Here is an 11705-nt window from a genome sequence, read left to right as displayed (position 1 = left end):
TTGCTCCTGGGCTGCCTGGAGCCAGCAAGTCCTTGCTTTTGTCTGGAACACCACTCCAGCAGCTCCCTCGGCGGCCCCCCTTCCCCTCATAGCAGACTTCACTCCGTTCAGTGTCTGCATATGCAAATTAACCTTCATCTTTGTTGGGTTAATTTTCATACTCACACAGATTGGCTGTGGGCATAGTGGAGTGATGGTTAATCTGCATGTTTCTCTTTTATTAGGTAAGATTATATTATTTTCCATAGGAACAACTGTATTTTACTTTTGCTCCACCCTATACTTGGATTTGGTCAGGACTCTGAAAAACTCCCTCATGGTGAGTGAGATAGGGACACGTAGACCAGGTGACAGAGATAACAGGTAGATTTTTATCTGGCTGTAGATCCCTGTGCTCAAAAGTGGATTACTGTCCACTGCAAGGTGCCTCTGATGGCCCTGTTTGGATCCCTCATTTTTATTGTTAAGTTTGATCTGTTAAAAGACATTCTTACCACTTTCTAGATGACATTTAGCTGGGGAAGAGTACCTTGGTCACTGCTATCTTGAAGAGAGAATCAGGATTCAGCTGGATCTTGGCATAACATAACAACAGAGGAAGTTTGAGATTGCTATATATTCTATAAATGTTATATGTGTTACATAGCTATGAGCCAGGGCAGGGATGGCTTCATTTGATTTTCTGTGACCAAAACTGAGGAGTTTTTAGTTATTGGGAATTCTTTATGAACCCATAATATAGTTTCCCAAAATATGAATAATACCTTAGAATGCATTGGGAGAAATAAAGCAAATAAATCTATGAGGGTAGCAGCAGTTCTGCTGGGGTTTGTACTGGTTAGAGCTCTTCTGCTCTAACCAGTACAAAATAATCAGGTCCAGAAATAGTTGGTTCAAGTGATGATGACTCTGGAAATTGCATCACTTAGAACTGGTGGCAGAAGCTCAGTGTTTTGTGTCTGAAATAAGAAGGCTTAGAGGAGACTTGCTAACTCTCCTCTAATATTGAAGGGCCATCATGTGATGGATTTATTCTGTGTTACTCAGAAGGGGAAAGATTAGGAAGAATGAATGGAAGTTAAAGGTTTCAACTCAATACACAGGAGAATTTTCCAAGATGAATAATAGCTCCCATTGCTCGAAGGACCCACATAGTGATATTACAGAGAGGGTTTTGGAATCCATGAAGATACAATATCTAAATAAAATGGAAGATCCCTAATGGGGGAGATTTCAAACACTGCGGAAGGCTGTGAGGCTCATCAAGTTAGACCAGGAAGCAGCTGTTTTATTGCCCCTCCCGAAATGAACGGATGGCTTCTGTCCCAGGACTGGATTACCTTCCCCTTAGGTTTGAAGATTTGTAATAAATCAATAGCTTTGTTGCACCCAGATTGAGGTTCTGGATTTTCATATTGGCAAAAACAATCTCCCATTTGACTGTAATATAACTGGAATAAAATTAACTCACTTTCCATATGTCCAGGTGTGCAGTAAGCCCACGTTCATATTCATTTTTCCTGGATTGTGCTTCTTTGTATGTTTCAAACATCTGTACTGCTCAAGGTCTCCAATTTATAGCTGAAGAAATGTTGAGATGGCCCAGGGGCTGATTTCTTATACTCACTCTGCTATAAAACTCACAGCAGCTGTAAAAACTGGCTATTTTCTAGAACTTGTACCTCTATTATTTTTCATATGCACAATGTGGCACCTGCAAAGATATATCTGTGCTGACCTTGTAAAAGTTAAACTTGGCTTTCCTTTTCACTGAAAAGGGCGCATTTGATGAAAATCAGATGGGATATGAGGTCATAAGTGGGAGTTTGCCAATGGAGGTGTACTTAGGGGATGGGAAAATAGCAAGACGCCATATCCTTAGGCTAAGACACTACTTACTGTGAAATGGACACTTTCTGAGGCAACAAGAGTTTATATAAATTTGCATAAGCTTAAGAAAGCTCTTGGGTGTTTGGGGCCTGCAAGGGTGGAAGAAAAAATTCTCCAATACTGATGAGGCTGACTTTCCTGAAAATGCAACTCATTTTCCCTAATTCATCTTTATGCATGTCGTAGGTAAATTCTCAGAGGCTTTCAGGAAAAATTGTAGATCATGCTTATGTGCTCCTTTTGTTGTCACCCTAGGATGAAGACAGGAGCTGTCTTCGTCACCTAATATTAGCACCTCAATATGAGGTTTGCAATGCTTGCTAACTTGATAAATTGTCATTGCATTTACTTTCACCCCAAACTATTTTCTTTTCTTGCATTTAAAAATGGCTTTTCTATGCTTTCAGAATTTCTTATAGTCTGAGAAAAGAAACAATCTCATAAATGCCATATGTAGTGCTTTACCTAATCAATGAGCTTTTGGTAAGTACCAATTGGGAAATAAACTCAGTCTTTTCAAAAGCTAATCACGAATTTACCCCATCGCTTAAGGGACACCCTTGTCCTACCTTCTTTGTTACACCCTTTGATGAAGGAAAGAGAACATCAGAAGCGTGTGTTGCTGTTGGCAGTTGGTTGAGGACCTTGCATCTTGGGAACCTCCAGCCTCTGTGCGTGCAGACCTGCCATGTGCAGATGCATACAGGCACCTGCAAAGGCCAGAGGTGCTTGTAGATGGACTGGACAATGCTTCCGGCAGTGACAATTGAGCAAATGCAAGGCTTTGAGGAAGTAAAACAAAAGTCCAAATTGACCAATGCCTGGGCTACAAACCAGACTAACTTAATTACAAATTTCCGGGGGGTAGATAGGGCTCTGGCAATCTGTATTTTCTAATCTACCAAAGGACCACTGACCCTGGCACCATGCCTTTATTTCACATATTGTAGTCACACTATTAACTAAGGCCAGAACTGGAGTTAGACATCACAGGTATGTTCTTTTTTAAGTATAAATAACCCAGAAGGGAAGAAACCTGACCTCAGTTCTTAGTGTCTCCAGCCTTTGTCTTTCCACCCTTTCATATTTTCTTCTTCGGTTATGTCCCCAATCCCTCCAGTCCTTCTGGGCTTCTGTGTCTTCAGTTTATCCTCTTCTCACTGTTATTGGATGTTTAGGAGAGACCCATTCACACCATGGTGACTTATGTGTGTTTACTGCTCCTATAATGACTCCAACCATTTCCCTCCCCTGGATATATGCATTTGAACATATTTCAAATCCCTTAAAGTTTACCCTTCTGGGACTTCAATTTTATCATCTGGAAATAGAATTTGGGGTTTAAGAACACAGTTTTCACACTAGAACTGTAGGTATTAACAATGGGTAGAGGAGAAATTCTAATTTGAGAACTTTTGTAATGCTTGAAATTCTACAAAGTTGCCCACACTCTGCATTTTAACATGACTGACTCTGCCGTGTGTTCAGTCCAAAACATTGATTCAATGCCCATTCTGTGCCACTGAGGGAGCCACATAAAAGGTTTATCCTCAGGGACCCATACCATTCCTCATGCCATTCAAGCAAGATAAGCTATTTCATCCTTCTTCAGAAAATCCAGCAGTCAGCTGTGAGCCACCTAAACAGGAAAGATGGGCTGAAAAAAAATGTTTTTCCTAAAGAAGAAATAAAAAATAATTGGACTAAAGAGTGAGAAAGAAAAATTTTAAATGTGTACAGTGTTATTTATGAATAGTGAACCGTTAGATGCTTTAAAAGTTTTATTTTTTATAATATTTAAACAAAAATTTCTATGACATGCAGTTTTTTTATAATCAGAAAACACAAATGAGTATTTTTAAAAATTTAATCTTTACTGTTCAGATTATTACAGATGTTGCCCTTTTTTTGCCCACAGCTCCCCTCCAACAGGTTCCCACCCCATCCCAAGCCCTCGCCACCCCACTGTCCACATCTATAGGTATTGCATACATGCATATAGGATCTTTGTCCAATCTCTTCTCGCACCCCCATACCTCTTTTCCCCCAAGAATTGTCAGTCCATTCATTTCCATGCCACTGATTCTATTACATTCACCAATTTGTTCTGTTCATCAGATTTTTTATTCATTTGATTTTTAGATTCACTTGTTGATAGATATGTATTTGTTGTCACTTTGTTGTTCATAATTTTTATCTTTACCTTTTTCTTCTTCTCCCTCTTCTTAAAGAATACCCTTCAGCATTTGATGTAATATTGATTTGATGGTGATGAACTCCTTTAGCTTTTTCTTGTCTGTGAAGCTCTTTATCTGACCTTCAATTCTAAATGATAGCTTTGCTGAGTTGAGTAATCTTGGTTGTAGGTTCTTGCTATTCATCACTTGGAATATTTATTGCCACTCCCTTCTGGCCTGCATAGTTTCTGTTGAGAAATCAGCTGACAGTTGTATGGGTACTTCCTTGTAGGTAACTAACTGTTTTTCTCTTGCTGCTTTTAAGATTATCTTTGTCTTTTGTCCTTGGCATTTTAATTATGATGTGTCTTGGTGTGGTCCTCCTTGGATTCCTCTTGTTTGGGACTCTCTGCACTTCCTGAACTTATGTCTATTTCTTTCACCACGTAGGGGAAGTTTTCTGTTATTATTTCTTCAAATGGATTTTCAATATCTTGCTCTCTGTCTTTTTCTGTCACCCCCATAATTTGGATGTGGTACACTTGAAGTTCTTCTGGTTGAGTGTTTTCTGCTTCCTCATATTTCAAATCTTTGATTTGATTCTTGGGATCCTCTAATCTTCTGTTGAATCTCTGTATATTATTTCAGTCAGGGTATGCTTAGTTTCTGACTGGTTCTTTTCCTTTTTTTTTTTTTTTTTTTTTTTTTTTTTTTTTTTTTTTTGGCAGTATCCTTGAAGGTCCCACTAAAATCCTTAAAGGTCCCACTAAGTTCTTCACAGGTTCCTAGAAGATTCTTGAGTAACCTCATAATTAGTTTTGAACTCTATATCCAGTAGTTTGCTTTCTTCCATTTGTGACATGTTTTTCTGTCTCCACATTTGGCTGCTTCCCTATGTTTGTTCCTATGTATTGGGTAGCTGCTAAGTCTCCTTGAGTTGATAGGGAGGACTTGTGTGGTAGGTGTCCTCTAGGGCCCAGTGGCTCAGCCTCCCCAGTCACCTGAGGTGGATACTCTTGATGTAACCCTTTGTGGGTTGTGTACACAGTCTTATTGTAGTTAAGCCTTGATTGCTATTGGTATCACTGGGATGAATTAACCTCTAGGCCAATTGGCTGTGAGGACCAGCTATATCTACAGTTGAAGAGCTGCTGTGCAAGAGATACCCTTATGGGGCAGGACTTCCTTCAGTGGGGCTTTGGTGCTCACTAGTCTTCTCCTTGAGTGTGCCACTTATGGATCTGAAGAGTTGTAATCTGGTATGGTCTCACACTGACCACTGGGAACACTGGCTCTTTGATCTCCAAGGATGAGCAAAGTCAGCCACTGCCTAGGGTCACCCAGCAGGAGCTACAGAGAGATCTGCAAACTCCTTCTCTTTGTATCAGGTTTGGATGTGCCTAGATAAGGCCCAGCTGTGAAGCTTTGGGGCTTCCTGACCCAGTTACAGCTCCCTTGACAGGTTTTAGGCTGATAAAGGACAGGCCATTCATATGCAAAAGCCACTGCCCACAGCTTAGGTGGAGTTGTAAATTGGGTGGGGTGAGGTCTCAGGGATTCTCCAGGATGGAACAAACACCAATGGCTGCTAATCATCCTTGCATTGGGGAGGTCCCAGCACACAAAAAATGGCCACTTTGAGCACCTTCATCTGGAAAAAAACTGCCCATGTGTTTCTGCCCCAATGCCAGATAGTCCAGTTTCTCCTTGTATGTGTCTGTTTCCCTCTAAGTTTCACCTGGCACTGGAGGTCAGAGCTAGCAGGAGCTTGTATCTCCCTCCCGATTAAAAAAAGGTGGCATACGTGGGTGCCAGCCTGTTCCACACCTCCTCACCTCTTACCAGTCTCAATGTGTTTTTGTCTTTACCTCTCTAGTTATAGTACTTCTACTCAGCCAGCTTTCCCATGGTTCTGGATGATAGTTGTTCTGTCTTTTAGTTGTAATTTTGATGTTGTTGTGGGAGGCAGCAAGTACGGGAGTTTACCTATGCTGCCATCTTGGTTCCTCTCACAAATGAGAATTTTTAAAGAGTGCGCCCAGTTCTGGAGGTTGGCCAGACTCCAGCCCTCTTGCAGATGCTGACATTGTGCCAGCAGGTGCTCCATCCTCTGACTGGAGCTTGCCAGCTCAAAGTGGTACTGCTTCTGGAGAGGGAACTTGTTGAGCCTTACTAAGCAAGTATTCATGCCTCAGTGTGGCATTTTTTATAAGATTCTTTATTGGGAGCAGTTTTGACAGCTGGGAGGTAATATTTCAGGAGCCAGAGTGCAGAGGTGGGGAGCCATGCCCATGCTGGAATAAGGCTTGTGGAGCTGTGAGAATGGCTTGCAGCCCTCAGAAACCTGCTTTCTCATGGTATGAGGAAGTTGAATAAAGAATTGATTCAGGTGAGCCCACTTTCCCCAAGAAAATGGAGGGAGACTGTTGACTCCCAGATAGGAAAAATAGGGAAATGACAAAGGATAACTTCCTTTCTTTCTGCAAGAATATAAAGTGGCTTTACCTGTAGAAATAGTTGAAAAAAAGAAGCATGAGACATATGAAATGAAAATATGCACTAGAGAGGTATGTTTGTGTGTGCAAAATCCATTCAGTAAATGTTTACTGAAGTTACACTTGAGATGTATGCATGACTCAGATGAGCAATCTCTTCTTCAAGGACTATATGTTAGTGCAGGAAGATAAATGACATACAGAACCATAAATAAGGACATGATACAGGGTGGTAAAAGGTGCTAAGTATACTGAAAAAGCCAGATGTGAGGACATAGCAGGATCAGAACAAGCATCACTGAGTCCTGGGAAGGCACCACACAGGGTTTTTTCTCCAGGTGTGTGTGTTGGGGGGGGGGGGGGGGGGGATGCAGCCAGAGGAAGGGTCTGTCTTTGGAAGAGGGTGGATTCCTTAAAGAGTGGCACTGGAAGTTAGTGGTGGAGGGATGCAGATGTCCAAGTCTGGAGTTTCATTCTTGTGGGCTGGTGACCAAAAGAAAGAGGTTCACCCTGTTCTTGGGCTGGATGACCTAATAAGGCTTCTTCCATCTTGCCTGCTTCGAGTCTGGCCTGAGAGAGGACTCCCTGTTCTCCCTGGCAGGCACTGCAGAGGCCACAGTGTTTAAGATTTCTGAGCACCACTGAATGTTCCAGCCAGACTCTCCATGTGACTTTAGTCTGTTTGTGAGGGAGGAGTAGAGGAGGGAGGGGACAGGGAGGGAGGGGAGGAGGGTACCGGAAGGAGAGGAGAGGGAAGGTTGGGAGGGTACAGGAGGGAGGGGAAGAGAGCCAGAGGGAGAGTACAGTGAGGGGACAGGGAGGGTGTGGGAGAGCAGGGAAAGGTCAGGGAGGGGAGGGGAAGGTCAGGGAAGGGAGCTTCCCATTTCAGTGTCTGGCACCAGGCTATCAGCTGAGACAAGGCAGACAGGACGAAGGGGTAAGAGAAATAGGCCAGGGCTCCAGCTGTATATTGACGGCTTTTCTAAAGTAGTTGAAGCTGAGGAGAAGGTGAAAAAAATAAAGAACTATTGAGACAGGGATATTTAGTTCGGAGGCACTTCTACAGCGTTTCTGTGTTAGTCACAGCATTGCTTCTCCCAGGAGCTCACTGGCAGCCATGGGACTGGGCTCCTCAGGTTTCACTTCTTTCCTTGCCTCCTAGGAGAACATGGGAGAGGACTCCTCCACCTGGAGAGAGGAAAAGGAGTTTGCTCTCCATTTCTTTTAGGAGCTTCAAGACCATGGAGTCACATGCTGCCTTTACAGAGGAGGATGCTGGGGCCTTGGAGCGGTGGCACAGGGTGAATGCAGGCCTGGTTCCTTCCAAAACCCATTCCCATTTCTAACCTGATGTCATTTCTGCAAGACAGTTCTCTGATCTGCAACCCATAAATAAAAGGCTGGGACGGAAGATTGTGTCTGTAGGGATTTTGTTGTTATTTGTTTGTTTCTTTTTCTTTTTCCTTTTTGCCATTAAAGAGCACATTTGAGAATTAAAGGTATCTCTTGTCATCAAGAGATGGGAAGTCAAGGCCAGTGGGAGCACCAGCTCCACATTTAATAAGTACCCACCTGTGGTCACTAACATGTACCCACATGCTGAGGCCTGGCTGGCCTTTGGGACCAGGCAGGGGGCATTGTCTCTGACCACTGGTCCCAGGCGGGGCATGTCTGAGTGCTCAGTGTTATGTTAGAAAGCAGGTTGGGGCTGGAGCTGAGGCTGGGCATAGAGAGAGTACAAGTCCTGAGCTGGAGCAAGGTGCCAGCCCCAGCTCAGTAACTCCCTGGGTGACCTTGAATAAGTCCCTTCCCCTCTCAGTCCCTTTGTGTATGATCATTGCAGGAAGGTGTTAGATGAGACTGCTGTTTCTGGAACTGTGCTGGTTGGCCAGAAGGTAGGTAAACAGAGCGTAGGGGAGGGGCTAAAGCTGCTTTTAGCTTTTTTTTTTTTTACCATACCATACCATACCATACCATACCATACCATACCATACCATACCATGTCATATGATACCATGTTATACCATACCATATGTATCATGTCATACCATGCCATGCCATACCATACTATATCATACCATATGGTGTCATACCGTACCATGCCAGGCCATGCCATACATACCATGTCATACCAAATACCATACCATGTCATACCATACATAACATATCTGGTCTAGTAATAATTAATGTCGTTTTTAACATTCGTTTAAAATCTTGCTTGGCGTTGACTTGTATTGACATAACCTTCAAACACGTGGTATCTACAGAACGTGTGAAGTGCAATTAACAAGTTTTGCTTGAAAAAGTTTGTGTTTGGTTTGGTTTTTGTTGCAAAACTAGGGCTAAGAAGATGGCGGATGAAGAGCATATTCGACACTGCATGCTTTACGAGTTCCAATTAGGAAGAAAAGCAAGTGAGGCTGCAAAAAACATCTGTAGTGCTCTTGGTCAAGATGCAGTTAGCTCCAGAAAATGCCAGCGTTGGTTTGAGAAATTTCGCGAGGGAAATTTTTCGTTAGATGACAAGAGTGGTCGAGGCCGTGTGTCCAATTTTGATCAAGAAGCTCTTCAAGCTCTTTTGGTGCAAAATCCTCAAATTACCCAACAAGAGCTTGCGACAACTTTAAATTGTTCACAAAAAACAATTTCCAATCAATTGCGTGCACTTGGCAAAGTCCAAAAGTTTGGAAAATGGGTTCCTCATGAGTTGACCTACAACAACCTTAATCAAAGAGTCACAATTTGCAGTTCGCTCCTCTCTCGTCAAAACCGTTTGCCGTTTATAGAGCAAATTGTTACCGGAGATTAAGAATGGGTGCTGTATGTTAATTTGAAAAGGCGGCCTCAATGGTTGGACAAAAATGAGGCTCCGCAGCCCACGCCAAAACCTGACTTGCATGCGAAAAAAGTGATGTTGTGTGTTTGGTGGAATTTTAAAGGAATTCTTCATTATGAACTTTTACCATCTAACCAAACCATTACAAGTGCAGTGTATAGTGCCCAATTGGAAAGGTTAGCCCAAGCTTTAAGAGAAAAAGAACCCGCGCTGATTGATCGGAAGGGCGTAATTCTTCACCACGATAACGCATGACCGCATACTGCAAGAATCACTGCTGAAAAACTGCGCCAGTTGGAATGGGAAGTTCTCCCTCAACCTGCATATTCTCCTGATATTGCCCCTTCCGATTACCATTTGTTTCATTCTTTGCAAAACTTCCTTCTTGGAAAAAAATTTAATAATGAAGAATGCCTCAAAAATGCATTGACCGAATTTTTTGCATCAAAATCACAAGAATTTTACAACAGAGGGATTAAAATGCTTCCTGAGCATTGGGCACAAGTAGTAGAAAACAACGGCAACTATATTGTTGATTAAATTTTGTTGTATTGTTTAAATAAATTCGATTTAAAAAGTATTAGAAAACGACATTAATTATTACTAGACCTAATACCATGCCATGCCAAACCATAACTTAAGATTGTATTTGAAAGGATTTTGTGGCCTAAAAGTTTTGAAAACCCCTGTGCCAGGTGATTTCTGAGACCTCTGATCCATGATTCTATTATTCATTAAACAGCCCTGAGCAGTGCCAGAGAAGACTGGCAGTGTATGCTTTGCTTATTTAAGAGTCTGAAAAAATGCCAAGAATTCAGTCAGAAAAACACCCTGTGGCTTCTCATTTATCTAGAGAGCAAAACAAACTCACTTGACAGATTGTGCGGGTTTTATCTTTTATCCACATGCCAATATGATGAAACTCTCCCTATAGCTCAGGGGCATTTACTATTTCCATACAATTCCACATTCACTGTCCCTGGGAGACACCTAAGCAGGTGAGGCCATAGCTTGCCCTGGGGTGGTGGGCAGAGCTCTGGAAAGCATCCGAGCACCTCAGACCTTGGTTGTGTATGAAGGCAATATCTACATTTCTTATTGTTTGTGAGGAAACTTAAGATCAGTGACAATGGTGATATGGAAAATCCCACCATAATACAGTAAGTGGAGCCCAAAACTTCAGTCTCATGAAAGAAGGAATTGCATTATTGAAGGTTAAATGGAGAGGTGAGGAGGGTGAGTCTGTGCAGCTGGTTTTGAGGAAAGTCCAGCTAGATAAAGTTCACCTCAGCCCAGCTGCTGTCTGGGACCAATAAGAATGTCACCTTCCTCCATGAGCATTCTCCAGTGTGAAAGAGGGACTAGGCTTGGGATGAGTCTTCTTGGCCAATGACATCGTATGCAAAATTACATCATTAAGGAACTTTACTATTAGATTCTAGGAAGGAAAAACTTGAATTGCAAACTGGGAAAGCAAAGGGCAGTAGCAAGTAGCTTGGCCAACTTAGCATTTCAGGGTATGGTTTTATGGTTCTTTACCTAATAAATATTAAAAATATGTCATGTGTTACTGATGAACCAAAAGACAGATATAGAGACAGTAAAGCAACAAGCAGACTGTCAAATTACAGCAGGTAGGGTTGGGAGATCTGGGGGAGATAATAGATCAATCGAAGGACTTGTATACATGCATATAAGTACAACCAATGGACATAAAACTCTGGGGAGGGAGGGTATGTATGGGAGGGGGAGGCAATGTTAAAATATGTACACAGATAATAATTTAATTAAAAAAATATGTCATGTGTTGCTGACACAGTTTGGGTCAGTGAATAGAGAATCGGTCTGTGGACTGAAAGGTCCCGGGTTTGATTCCAGTCAATGGCATGTACCTTGGTTGCAGGCACATTCCCAGTAGGAAGTGTGCAGGAGGCAGTTGATTAATGTTTCTCTCTCATCGATGTTTCTAACTCTCTCTCTTCCTTCCTCTCTGTAAAACATCAATTATATATACATACATACATATATATATATATATTGTCCCCCTTAAAAGTCTGCCATGTGCCCTGCACTGTTCTAGAAGAGTGGGTTCTAGAAGATGCTTACATTAGTGAGCAAAATAGACAAAATTTCCTGTCCTGCCTTTGAGAGGCTGATAGTCAACTGTCATTCATTGTTACTTTCTGTGTATTCCAACTCTCTTGAAGGGATGTCACTTGGGTGTATGTGGAGGAGATTGTAGCATAGCTAGGGTGTTGACATCCAATACCTGGGATCAGAGCCCTTGCTTCTTACTGGCTTGGTTCT

The 11705-nt window shown here is 42.2% G+C and overlaps 1 long non-coding RNA gene across 1 annotated transcript; it reads left to right on the top strand.

Moving 5' to 3' along the window:
• Positions 1-7487: 7487 nt before the first annotated feature.
• Positions 7488-10002, top strand: LOC311618863. Its single transcript, XR_014794392.1, has 4 exons — positions 7488-7499; positions 7791-7863; positions 8406-8457; positions 8903-10002. It is a non-coding gene; the product is annotated as an uncharacterized lncRNA (long non-coding RNA).
• Positions 10003-11705: the final 1703 nt, after the last annotated feature.

This window comes from Pipistrellus hanaki (genome assembly GCF_964339955.1).
Source record: "Pipistrellus hanaki genome assembly, chromosome: 1".
NCBI classification, from domain to species: Eukaryota; Metazoa; Chordata; class Mammalia; order Chiroptera; family Vespertilionidae; genus Pipistrellus; species Pipistrellus hanaki.
This window is presented reverse-complemented; position numbering and strand designations above follow the sequence as displayed.